The sequence below is a fragment of the Thunnus albacares genome, chromosome 7 (genome assembly GCF_914725855.1).
Source record: "Thunnus albacares chromosome 7, fThuAlb1.1, whole genome shotgun sequence".
NCBI classification, from domain to species: domain Eukaryota; kingdom Metazoa; phylum Chordata; class Actinopteri; order Scombriformes; family Scombridae; genus Thunnus; species Thunnus albacares.
In genome coordinates this window covers 30,941,427-30,955,512 of record NC_058112.1, presented here as the reverse complement: position 1 = coordinate 30,955,512, position 14,086 = coordinate 30,941,427, and the positions used below count along the sequence as shown (strand labels likewise).

The window sequence follows — 14,086 nt, the reverse complement described above, 5'->3', positions numbered from 1 at the left end:
TAGCATTTTCTTTTTTCCAGTTTTGCCTTTTTCTCTAACTCAGAAGTGTCAAACCTTCCTACTCTGTTTTGTTAGGATAGTTTGAGATCCACATTGAAAGTGAGAGGCTGAGATGACAAGCAAGGACAGGACCAGGAAGTACAGGGAGAGGCTGAATGAAGATCCTCAGAGGAGAGAGAACATCCTGAGAGAGAGACGCAGAATGTAAATTTGACAAGCACCAAAATTACTTTAGCCTTGAAATTTCAATTCAAGAATTGAAAGGTTTCATGACATGATGAATGTTTCACTGTATCACAATAGTCATGGTTGGTTTCATCATTTCCCCCACAGATATCAGGAGAAGAAAGCATGCGGGAAAATTGTTCAGGTCAGTGTCAAGTCTGTGTCGCCAGCAACAAGGAAGAAGCTACAAGAAAAATGGAAAGTGTCAAAGAGGAGATGTAGGGCCAGGGCATGTTACTAGACTGGGTATCCCCAGATAGCCAGACTAGTACTAGTAAAATGTTACAATAGCTCCCAAGTTTTTTTTTTATGGGAATGTTGGTTTCTTCTTCTGACTTAATTGTACAAAAAACATTTGAACTTGAAGTTATAACTTTATTTTAATGAATTGTTAATGATTTTGAAGGTAATGAATTTTAAAATAAATTTGAACAAGAAATAAATGTGACTTTGTAACAAAACATGGGCACATGGTACTTTTTGTCCAACGGTGTGACAAACTGAATTATGAGTGGAAAAGGCATTTTAATGCACAAATTCATGTAAAAAGTGTTGAATAGCATAATAATGATATCATCACTGTGCGCATATAAGGATGTATTGAAGCTTCATTAGGTTTTATACTAATTATAATGAATATAACCCAACCGTTTGGATGAAGTCCCTATGTGTACATCTTATAGTAGGGTAACGACATGAATTGTGAATTTTTATTGGTTACTTTTGATGTGGAAATATAATTAGTACAAACTGATAAGGATTATGCATATTTGTCTTATCTGGCAAACAATCTCTGAATTAAATATTAATATTAAAAATGTTGTCACACTGGTGGACAATTTTTAGGAGTACCACACAAAAAAGTGTAAAAAATCTAAAATAAATGAGGAATTAGTAATGAACACATTCAATTTTGAGTTACTTACATATAAAGCAATACAATTATGTCATTTGACACACATTTTAAAAACTTTTTTTTTTTCCACTTTGGATTTGAGTTCACCCATATGTAACATCTTCTTATTTTATGTTTATTTTATGTATATTTGTAATTTTAATGTAATATATCTGTTATGTATGATCTTTACTTGTTTTCAAGCACATTGAGTTTACGCCGTATGAAATGTGCTATATAAATACATTTGACTTGACTTTTTGACTTGTGTGTCTGACAGCACAGTCGTGTTCACTGCAGCGATTTTACACACAAAAACTACATGAAAACTAAAATCATACCTGGTGATATATGCACAGTATTAGAAGATATTAAAAATCTTTTTTTGATGTCATCTTGGATTTCTACAACTGATGATGAAGTGATAATTTCATCACTTAGTTAACGTGGTTGAGGTGAAAAGGAATCAGTATATTTACACTTAATATCGAGGAAAGGCAAACCAGACTTCCTTCAACATCCTGACATTATTCATTTCACCAACACTGTTCTGCTCCTCACCTCCTCTGTGCTCCAGGCAAGATCAGCACTGATGAAATGTTGACTTTGATTTGATATGATATGGATTATTGAGTTGAGATATTGAGGTGGATTATATCTTTTCAAATTGAAAGGTGCTTATGGAATAGTTATGGCTCACTGGCACAAGCACAAATAACATTACTGGTCTAAATGTTTTGTTAACATGGATCTATAATTAACGTTTGATATTAAGTGAAATTAAATGTGTGAGAGGAATCATTATATAGTCTTGCTTCAATTCACCACTTCACCATCTGTGTCACCAATTTCTCCTGTCTTCAAAATGTACATCTGGGTCAGAGTTCACGTATAGGTGAGCATCTCTTTGAAGCCCTGTTTTGTATGTATGCAGCAGTTATAAATGAGACCCCTGATGTTTGTCTCATCATACTCTGTCTCTAATTTCTCTATTTATATTTGAGCTTCTACATCTCCTAAAAAACTAAATTGTTCATCAGTGCCTCCCAAAAACACCCAAGTTCACAAACTTTGAAAGTCTGTCTTAAAACAACAGTCAGGAGCCAAAATAGACATTGAAACATGTTTTTCTTGCTGTAATCATTCCTCCTGTTCATACTGACCATTAGAAGATCCCTTCATAATGACCTTACAATGGAAGTGATGGAGGACAAAATCCACAGTCCTCCTTCTGTGCCAAAAATGTATTTAAAAGTTTATCTGAAGCTAATATGAAGCTTCAGCGTCCAAATGAGTCAAATCAAGTACAGTCTTTTTAGTGCCAAAGTCCCTCTTTTTGTTACTACACTTCCACTGCAGCTCAACAGGGAAACACTGTAGACCTGTAGAGGGAATTTGATGCTAAAAAGACTGTATATATGGCAGATAAGACGAACTAAGACTGCTGAAGCTTCATATAAGCCTCAGATAAACTTTTACATGTATTTTTACACAAAATGACTGTGTGGACACATTGTGGATTTTGGCCTCCATCACTTACATTGAAGGCACATTTGAACAGAGGTGTGGCGTGACTTTTCCACTAGGTGGGACTACTAACTATGATGTCACTGACTGCGTGTATTTAAAAATCACCACACCCGCTGACCTATATTCACCTCCACCCAGACCCTCTACATGTTGCGCTGCTGCACATACAAGAACGAAAGTAGGAGGTGCACATGAAGACGCCCACACAGTCCGCGCGCCTAAGACCTACTATCTTGCGCTTGTCGTTGCACCTGCGTGGTTAAAATAGGGCGCCATGTGAGAATCTGTATAATGAGAATACATTTTGTGTAATATTTTAGAGATAGAGATTATATTTAAATCTCGGATAGAAATAAAGCTCTTTTGTGCTGATTTTCCGGCTCAAAGAATACTATAATATTATATATCAATTAATTAATTAATTAATTATTAATGTAACGGTCTGTCACTCAAAAGAAAGAATCAAAAGAGGCTTTTTCAGGTCAAAATTGGCAAGATGAGGTTGAAACTAATCTAAGTTTTGGAAGCAGAGGCTGCTGATGAGATATTGGAGCTGTGATTCGGTCTGTTTGAACAGGCTGCTGGTCAGTCCAGCTCTGCCTCTTTTCATCCCCGGATTGCTCTGCTGTGACTTCCTGACAGCTTCTTTCACCCCCACATGATCAACCTTTAGTCTGCCTCCAGGGATCTGCAGGCCAATCATTGTCATTCTGAGGAAAATAGAGATAATGAGGTAAACGATGGATAATGAAGTCTCTGTACTAATATTTGGCTATAAAACAGTTTGATTATGGAATTAAATTTGGCAGCCAAACTAAATAGCGGCAGCTCCCTTCACTTTTCATCAACTACTGTCCAGACTTCCATTAAAAATTCTGTGGACTTTACTGAAGCACCATCAGAGCAAAATGTCCTTTTCTACACCAAATACACAATTTAAATGTAATAAGCACCCCTGAGAATGAACCCTTTCTACTTTGGACGCCCGGTGACCTTTCCTCTTGCACCATCATCAGGACGAAATGTCAAACTTGGAGGTGGTCTGTGCTTGATTGACAGAAGTTGGAGGTGAATGTCGATATCTGTGTTTGATTGACAGTAGCTGAAGAGCAACGACCAACCAGCATCTAATGGGTCCACAGTGACATTTGCAGGTATTTTTAAATGCTGTTTAATGTGCTGCATTTGAGCAGCTAATTACTATTCTAACGGTGAATGTTTGTTTGGTGGCTCGTTCAACAAGCCGAGGTGCAGGACTTGACGTGTGTTCATGTTTGTGAGTTAGATAAGAAGGAGACTTTAGCAGGAAAGCTGATGTGAGTTGTTAAGCGTCTGTGGCTCTTGTGTTGTGTAGCAGGATGCAATCAGGCTCAGTGTGCCCATTTGTTCTGCCAATGATAGAACGCCAAGTTATTGCGTTAATGTTATCTTTTGCAAGATTTGATTGGCTGTAATAAGGACTCCAGCTATGTAAGCAGGTGATGGAACGGTATTTCATTGAAATAATGTAAAACCAGAGGGCGCCATCATGAAACTAAAGAACATGAAATATAAATTCATCCCTTTTGGTTTCTGATTTTTTTCCTCAAAAGGGAACACAGGACAAGTTATATACAGAGCAGCTATGTTGCTGTAGTAGACAAAAAAGCATAGTTTAATTACATATGGACTTAATATTAAATATTTGTTTCTTTCTTATCTGTTTAGTGATGTTGTGACCCTTTAGCCCAAAGGTTGCTTAGACTCTGGCTGAACTGCTCCTTTAACAGGAAACACAAGAAGCATCACCTCTAAATTTTAGAAACTCAGGTAATTCAACTCGACTTTTCATCTCTTACATGTCACCTAGTATATTGTTCCAAAGCCATTGTATTATGATTTTTTCGTATGGTTGTTATGTTTCCATCTGGCACACCTGGGCCCTGCTCTGCATACATCCATCCAGGTTAAAACGATGTGTTCCAATTTAAATGGTCCTCATCCAGCTGTGATCGCTGAACGCAGGTGGTGGACAATTCATCCAGCTGACAAGTGTAGTTATTTCAGATAACAGCACGTTGAGTTTAATAGAACAAGAGGACAGAAACTGTCTAAAGACTCACAGACAGGTTGGTCATAATGCACTGAGAATGTTTTTTAAATTGAATTTCAAGGATAAGAGAAGTAAACAAACACAAATCTTTAATTGAAACCACCCAACTTATAGTATATTTATGTATTCAAGACTTAATAGCCTTAATAATATAGTATATAAACAAAAGTATGTTTTTTTATTTGTATTTAACTCTTCCTGTTACACACAGAACTCACCTCTGTTTAAGCTACTTGGCTTCTTCCAGCTGGAAAGCTGTATGTAATATCAGGGGAGCCTGAGAGCTGCTCAGCTACAGCCGGAAGTCGTGGAATCGTTAACCGCAGTCTGAGGTATGAAAAACAAATCTCAGCTCACAATAAAACAGTTTAACTTGAATGAATTTGTAAATTACTTGGAGCTTCAGCAGCAGTGACTTCGGCATCAGTTGATTTAATTATAACCCACAAGTCAAACATTATGTGTTAGCTTGTTGTCCTGTTATTAGCAGCTAAATTATTGTTTCTGTCAAAACAAATTAGCAGCACTGAAATGTGTTCTATAAAACAGGATGGACACAGATTTTTTACAGAGTCAAGAGCTAAGTAGTGTCAGTAAAAACAGTTGTTACATATTTGTGAGCTTTCTTTGCTTCACCTTAAATACTCAACAGTGCTGCTAGCTAACAAGCTAACGTTAGCCCTGAGTTTAGAGCCTTTTCACTGACATTTTCTTGTTCAATATTGCTATTAAATGCAGCATGGTGTTAAAAAAGTTTCAATTACTGTTGTAGATAGTAACTGATGCTGGGGGGAGGGAGGGGGGGTATAAACATAGAGGCCACTGAAGCAGCTCGCATCAAGTTCAAAGCTTTAATGCTTGCCTTCAAGACAACAAATGCAATGGCACCCTCCTACATTGAGTCTATTTATCAGGCCGTATGTCCACTCCCGTCTGCTTCGGTCTGCAAATGAACGACATCTGGTAATATCATCACTGCCTGGTACGAAATCACGATCCAGACTCTTCTCGTTTGTGGTTCCAAGGTGGTGGAATTAGCTACTCAGCTCCATACGGTCTGCTGACTCAACTGGTGCCTTACAGTAACTTAAATCTTAAAACTTAGCTGTTCCGTTAACACCACAACACTTTGTTTATTGTTGCACTTCTTTCTTGTTGCTTATGCACTCATGTACTTCCTGTTGTTTCTCACTTTATTGTACCTGGTCAGCTACCACGGCTCTTTGTACCACAGCTCATTCAGAATCACTGTCCTCTAACGCTCTATTGTCATGACTCACTTGTAAGTTGCTTTGGATAAAAACATCTGCCAAATGAAAAAATCTAAATGTAAAATCTAACAGGAACAAACAATACAAACAAAAAAGATATTCACCCTGCATCTCCCAGAGAAGCTGTAAAGTTGAGTGCAATGGTTCTTTTAAAGAACGTGTTGCATAGACTGACTCCCAGCAGACTCACAGAAACTGTTTACACAATCGTGCCCATTTGGTTCTTAAGGGGCATTAATTGGTATTTGGAACACTTCACTGCTCTGTTGATACTTCTGAGAGCGGTGCGATTTGGAGAAGCCAGGAAAGTATTTATGAAAGTATTATTAAAAGAGAAGTGAAAGTTATGGTTCAGTATTTTAAAAGGATTTTCATGCCTACAGTTGGTATAAATCTTCTCTTTTTAACAGTGAGAAATGCTGCACGGCCAGAAAATACTTTTAAAAACCTTTTATCATTTCACTTCCTGTTGGCACACACCTGTTCTGCAGTGATGGCAACTTACATGACTGATGTGAAAACCTGAAGGGCCCTATTTTCTTGACCCCAGTGCACATGCACAGATCGCGGTCAAGTGTGCCCTACGAAGCACACTGGAGGCGTGCCCTGCACACTTTTTGTATTTTCATGGCCACATTTGGATACCGGGTGGGATTGGAAAGAACTATCATACACTATAGATCGGCATGTCAGAGGCTGGGACAGTCATGGCCAATCACGTTTACTACTTTCATTCCCTTTAGACACGTGACTTTCCCCGTCATGATGCGCTGACAGTTTGGGAATCCTGTAGATGATTTTCCTCAGAGGAAACCTGCTGCTGTCAGGGACATAAAGATGTTTAAATATGAATACAGCAGCTAAAATATGCTGCCAAGAGCAGATGATGATCCAGTAACCACCAATGTTTTCTGTGCATAATGGCTGCAGTTAAATACCTTTCTAGTGCCATATATAAAATGAAGATAGAATAAAATGTGGTCTATTAGTTTGCATTTTTATATTCCTTTTGTTTAGATCCACTTGATTTGACCATTTTACATGCAAAAATAACTGCTGGCAGTTTGGGATGGAAATAGTTGCTTGATTAATCTTAATGTTTCGACATGCATGTGATCATAGTGATGATTGAGGTTTTTAAAACACACTTTTGTATAAAATTTAACTCGAACAACCTCTATCACATGTTGCTCATCACAGCCGTACATCTACCTGTAATGCAGATAAAAATGTGGAGCTCCAGTTCTGACTAGTTTAAATAATCTGACAGACAGTTTGGTATTTTCCTGACCTTAAGATGTGCTTTGCCCTGGTGTTGTGGTGCCCAGCTGCACGGTGAACTGCCAGGAGGAGATGTGCAAATAGGCAGTGCAAAGCAAGTCGTTTGTGTTTTTGTGGAAAATGGGTCTTAGACGTCTCAGAGCCACATCTGTTTCTGGAGCAAAGTCACTCCGCTCCACCTAGTGATTTTATTAACTAAAGCAAACTGAATACTTGCTGTAATTGTGCTGCAATAATGGATTAATGCTTCAAATATAAATAAGTTATTTCAATTAAACATTCTCCAACCAAAAAATGACATTTAATGTGGTTAAAGCATCTGTACTGATCTATAAATGAATGTGAGTGATTCTTACAGTATCTGCTGTCCTCAGCTGTTTATATTGTATGAAACGCTTCTTCAGTTTAAATTGGTTTGAGTTTTCTGTTAGGAATAGAGGAACGGTGGGCAAAACTGTAACATATAGTGTTATAATGGGCTGTATGTTTTTCAGTAGAGAAGTGGTCCATCTTTGTTTTAGATTTTAACAGTTAACTTAGCCAAATAACTAACTTAGCTTTTGTTAACATTAGATAAACACAGACAACCTTCAAGAAAATACGAGTGAATTAAACACTTGAAAAAAATTGAAATCTAAAATAAAGTCAGTTGGCCCACAATGGACTCTCCGTACATTTTCAACAATCTGCTGAATGTCTGAGTGCTCATTAGCACCTGTTGCTGTAGACAGGAGGACTTCAGAAGGTGTCGGCGTGTCGGTTTAACTGGTGGTTGAATTAACTGGTGATATTCCAGTTAATTCAACCTGGAGTCTTATATTTCGTCATGAATCTGACGTCAAGTCAATTTGAGAACTGTTTCTACTTTCACACAGCCTATAAGTGAAACATACAGTCTGAGGTATGTATGTGTTCAGCCAACAGTTAAATCGACACGGGTTAGCTGTGGCAAGCTGTGATCGCGTAACTTGTGACACAACATCTGCAATCAATAGGGTACAATAGTCTATATAAGTTCGGTTAACATGTCACAACTTTGTGGGTTTTTGAAAGCCCATCTGTGGATGTAACACTGACTAATGTTGTGCAGCTGTTCTGGGCGATTTCATACTGACAATACCTGTTGATACTGTTTGCTCAGAGGCCTACTATTAGTTCTCAATACGGAGATTCATTTGCACTAACCCATCCATCATAATTGTGAGATGATGTTTGACTGTTGAGTGCTCAGTGTTCACAGTGCCAGTCCAAGAGAGCCAATATTAAAGAAAAGAGGAAGTAACTGCAAATATCAACAAATCATTTACAGAAGTGTTTTTGTTGTCAGTCTCATATTTTTATCAAATACTGTTATATATCTGTTGTCAAGTCAATTTGAGAACTGTTTATACTTTCATACAGCCTGTAACATACAGACTATGTTCACACCCAGTTTGAACACAGCTGTGTGTGAACAGCTGTGGAAAAACGTAATGCATCCTGATTAACTTGTGATTATACACAGGTGTAGAAAATAAAAATGATGAGGGAGGGCGGGTGGAAGCTATATACAGTCAATTAACATGCCACAACCTTGTGGGTTTGTTTGTGAGGTGTTTGGTTAGAGATTATACAGCAATTAGATAGAGATTAGACAGTGAAGAGATAGTGATAGTGACTGATGGTGCGTGACTGAGTGCCTTTGTGAGTGATAGTGGGTGAGTAAGTGAGATGTGTTTGTGTGTTTCTGAGAGAGGCTGGCATTGTAGGTGTGTTGTGTCTGTGTGTATTTGTCATTTTGCTTGTGTATTTTCATTGTAACTGTGTCTGTGTGAAGAGGTGAAGGTTGGTAGATAGAGGTAGGAGTAGGTAGGTGAGACAGGTGAAGGTAGGTGCAGAAAGAGGGACAGATAAGGTGAGTAAACATGGATCCAAATATTGTTAAACAGGTACTGGATGTAAAACTCCATAACCAGTATCCAGCATGGTTAACCAGCAGGCAGCTGGTTACGTCATAAAGAGAAGAGCTGATAAATTCAGGATAAAGGGTGAGGATGCATGCCTCTTCTTAAAACACATTTCTACAGACTTGCTTTTATGTAATGTTGTCTTGATCATCTTTCCATTGTTTTTTAATCTTTTTATCACGTCTCTATTGTTTTTCTTTGTCTTCTTAAGGTCAAACATGTTATTGATTTCTGTGTCGTGTCTTTGCTTTGCATTGTACTGCCTTCGCTTTGTCTGTCAAAGCACTTTGTAAACTCTGTTTTTAAAAACAGAAATTTAGATTTGCATAAACAGGCAGCTTTTCCACCCATAATCTCTATATTCTAACTGTGGTTTGTGGCAGGTAGACAGAGTAAGAGACATGGTTAATAATGAGGAGATCCCTGAGGGGCTGAAGAGGCAGAGTGCGACATACACAGAAGTCAAGCAAAACAAGAAAAGCCAGGACAAAGTCTGCAAACTGAGAGACGAGAAGGACCAGTGGGGGATCTTTTCGTACACAAGAATGTAAGACAGTAGCAGAGGAAAGGGGGGAAGTTGGACTCTGACATGCTGGGACCCCTCACAATCACCAGACTGGAAGGGAAAGTGCCAATCTGGTGTCAGACAAGGGCGAGCATTCACTCAAAGTGAACATTGATCATCTTGTACATTATATCCAGCCAGAGGAGAGGATCCCTGTCAATTTGCTAAAAGTGTTGGATCCTTCTCCTCTGGCTGGCCCATCACACACCACTCCACAACAGACACATACACACATACAGGGACCAACCTGTGACAGACCTGCCACGTGCCACAATGTCCCAGAACCTTCAAATGCAGCAGAAATTTGTGAGTAAACTTCAATTTACACTCTAAATAATGCATTTCACAAATAACAGACATTGATATTTTTATAGTAATCAGAGATATATATGGGCAGGGAGGAGTAAGGACACTGTGGTCCAGGATCGGGCCATACAAGGTCTACAGTGAGAACCTGATGTTCTATTTGTTTTATTTGCAGTCAATGCTTGTGTGCAGGTGGCTATCAGTACCCCCGCCTTCACCAAACTTGGTAAGAATTATGCAGAAGACATTGTTCCATTGGATAAAGTCTAATGTAGTCAATGAAATACAGTCATACAGAAAGCGGGAAGAAGAATGAGAAGGCGAGAGGGAAACGGTGGAAGAAATGGAAGAAATTTGTCCCATCTGTTCCACCCATCAAGGAAGGCAAGGAGCTGTAGTCAGATGACACAATAATTGTAAAGAGGAGGAGGAAGAAAAATTATATTAATTTTGTTATAATAAAGTTAAGGTTCAAAGTTCACGTTTCATTATTCATTATAACGAGTTTAGTGTTTTTATTTTGATTACTCTTGAAAGAAAAACCTTCATTTATCAAAAGGAGGTTTAACAGGTGACTAAAGCTGAGTCTTTCAGCATATGAGAAAGAGGAAAGCAAAACGTTTTACATGTTTGTTGTATTTCTGGCCATAGTTTTGATCGTGTACTGGAGTGGGTAGATTTTTTTTCTGTTTCTTTATTTCTTATGCAGATTACCTTCTAAATGACGTTTGTATATTTATTAGTTCGTAGAACTGCTCAGCTGCGGCTTTTCACAGGATGCATTTTAATGCAGTATTCTATGTAAATAGTTGAATCTTCAACATGCACTTGCATAAATGTGTACTGAAACAGGTATATGATTTTGTTATCCAAATCTTTGTCACACCTCCTTTATTTTAAATTATACAGGCACATATCCTACATGAGTATAACCACAGAAGTCTTGGATTGCTCAAACCGAAGACATTTTTTAAATGTGACTTTTAGTTTTTGAGTTATAGGAAGTTGTTCATGCCTGATTCAGGCCTTGAAACACCATAGCAACCTGGGTGCTGTGCTGTGAAGCTATTTTTTGAGCTTGTTTTAAAGGTTGATTTCACCAAAATACTGCTTTCTGTCTGATCATAAGTTTAAAGGTTAATTCCACCCAAATATTATTTTCTAACTACTTACTGGCACCAATAGCCCCACCTTGTGGTTGTTAATAAGACACCGCCATACTACTTATTAACACTGTACATATGGGGAAGTATTTCCAGCAATGCTTTGCGATTTATTTTAGCTTTTAGCATTTACACGCATTTTCCACAGGAAATGCATTTTTATTTTAACACTGACACTGGAGTGCTCTGAGTAAACACCTCAGAAACACGAATATGGTAACCAGATGGCTTCGGAGAGAGTGAATATCCGAAGCTCTCCCTGCCCAGTCACCGGGTACAGTTATTCCGAGCCACCTGGACTGCCACATGAGTCAGACGCACTCTGAACTCTCACTTGAGAAGAAGGAGTTCATGTTGATGGAAGCCAGCAGAAGAACATTGATGAAGTTCCTCGCGGACCTGAGGGCAGCCAACCCCACACCAGTGATGGTAACTACCCTCGACCAGGGAGATGTGGCAGTCATGGAGCTCCAACTGCAGCCTGATTCCCCTCTCCCCTGTCATCACATGTGTGAACCAGGAATGCATAGAAGTCAGGAAACAATGTTCAAAAGAAATTCAGTGCTTGAGCACAGAGAGGGATGAGCTGTTTGCTGACGTTAGCGTTCTGAGGTCAAAGCTTCAGCTCCTTCTCTTTTCACCCACTTTGACAGGAACGAGTGGAGGAGGGCGGTCCACCCTCCCAGGGAAGCCAGGGGGAACATCGAACACCGAGGCTGACGCCAGGCCAAAAGGACACGAAACGTCAGACATCCACCCCGGGGAGCAAAGCTAGTAAAAGGAGGTTGAGATACAGCATCCTTTCCAACTTGTTTATTTAGTTCAAATTAAAAAATAGTTCATTGTGTTTAAAAACATTGTTTATAAAAAAAAAAAAAACTGTTACAAAGGGCAAAAAAAACCCCAACAGTCAATCACATTGATTTTTAATTCAGTTTATTGTGTGAAAAATATGGTTTGCATGGAAAAAGGATGGTTGTGCTCATCAGGACACACTCCTGTCTGGTAACGCAGGAGTGTCTCCTGGTGGGTTGAACCATGCTGAACAGCCCCTCAGTGAGAGGCCAGATCCAAGAGTCCTTCTGAACAACTTCACTGATTTGTGTTGTTTGCAGTCAATGCTAGCGTGCAGGTGGTCTGCAGTACCCCCACCCCTGCCGTCAGCGAACATAGGTAAGAATTATGCAGGAGACATTGTTCCATTAGATAAAGTCTAATGCAGTTGATAAAATAGTCTCTAAAAGTCATCGACTATTTGTTGTTTATTTTTCAGAGGGAAGAGAGAAAGGGAAGAATTAGAGGGAGAGAGGAAAATCTTGGAAAAAGGTGGAAAAAATTTGTTCCATCTCTTCAACCCCTCAAGGAAGACGAGGAGCTTTCATCAGACGACACAATTATTACAGGGAAAGAGGAGAAGGAGAAAGAAAAATTATTTGAATTTTGTTATAATAAAGTTAATGCTCAAAGTTCACAAATCGTTATTCATCACAATGATGAGTTCCAGTGTTTCTTTTTGTTTTGAAAGAAAAACCTTCATTTATCAAAAGGAGGATTCACAGGTGACTAACTTTCAATCTTTCAGCATATGAGAGGAAAACCAAAAAAAAAAACTTTATTACATGTAAGAATCAAAATTAGATTGTTTTGCTGTATTTGACCATAGTTTTGATCAGACATAGGAGTGAACTGGAGTGGAGGATAGCAATGATTATTATAACAGATTTTTTTTTGTTTCTTTATTTTTTATGCAATTACCATCTCATTAACGTTTGTATATTTATTACATGAATATAAAGTAATGAAACGGGCAGTTTTGCTATTTATTGAATTTTATTGACTGTTTCAAAATACAAACAGCCGTTTAAAAGCTTGTTGTTTCGCTGCTGTATCTCATTGGCTCGTTTTTTGCAGTTTGTCATGAGCTTCAAGGAGACGCTGAGTGCTTTTCTTTACACTAAATCTATGCTTCCTCCCGTTCTCTCTCCTCCATGACCCGAAAACTGATCTCCCTCCGCCATCATGGAGGACCTTCTGATTGCTTAAATGCACCTGGAGGAGGCGAGGAGCGAGGAAACACAGGTGTATCCTACGCCAAGTTCTTTTTACCAACACCCCTTTGATCCAATATGTTTATTGATTGGTCAGCTGATCTGACAGGACAGTAAACAGTCAGGTTGTTGTTGTGATACAGCTGATCAGGAAAACTTCCTGTGGAGAAGGAATGAAAGCATTAACAGCGGCTGATCATATTAATTCATAAAATGAAAATGATTGAATCATAAATCAATCACAAAAAAACACTTTATTTTTTCTCAGTTTTGTCTTCATGAGCCAAAAAGCTTCTCCTTTCTTCTCCGTTTCAGTAGGTCTCAGCTCCTTCAGGAAAATATGACTTCACACGGCTGCGTGCCTCCTTTAAAACCCTGCTGAGCCTGAAAAGCGCGTCAGACTTTCATACACTAGAAAAGCAACATTTAACGGGTTTAAATTGCACAACAGGTACTCCCTATTGAAAGTTTAAAAGTCATGCTGAGTAGCACGATGAAAGTGGAAAATTTGTGTCCGTGGTTTGTACTGGGTTGTAATACATGTCAGAAGGGGATCTTTAACTGTAAAATCTCCATAATTACATGCTCCTTCTCTACAAACATAGAAACCTGCGGGCAGAAAAACTTACTTTAATTTAACAAGTGAGCTTTGTTTATGTATCTTAAGATTTTATTTGAACATTGGACATCTTGAATGTTGTTTTCATTTAAGACCATGGGCTAAAGAATATATGGAAAGCAAAGTTTTATTTGTCTTCTTGTGT

General features: G+C 38.5%; 1 long non-coding RNA gene across 1 annotated transcript in view; it reads left to right on the top strand.

Moving 5' to 3' along the window:
• Nucleotides 1-1,298: 1,298 nt before the first annotated feature.
• LOC122986011 overlaps nt 1,299-14,086 on the top strand; it is a 22,109-nt gene continuing 9,321 nt past the window's right edge. Inside the window, exons 1-2 of the long non-coding RNA XR_006404220.1 lie at nt 1,299-1,389; nt 9,140-9,142. This is a non-coding gene — a long non-coding RNA (uncharacterized LOC122986011). The remainder of the gene's footprint in view (nt 1,390-9,139; nt 9,143-14,086) is intronic.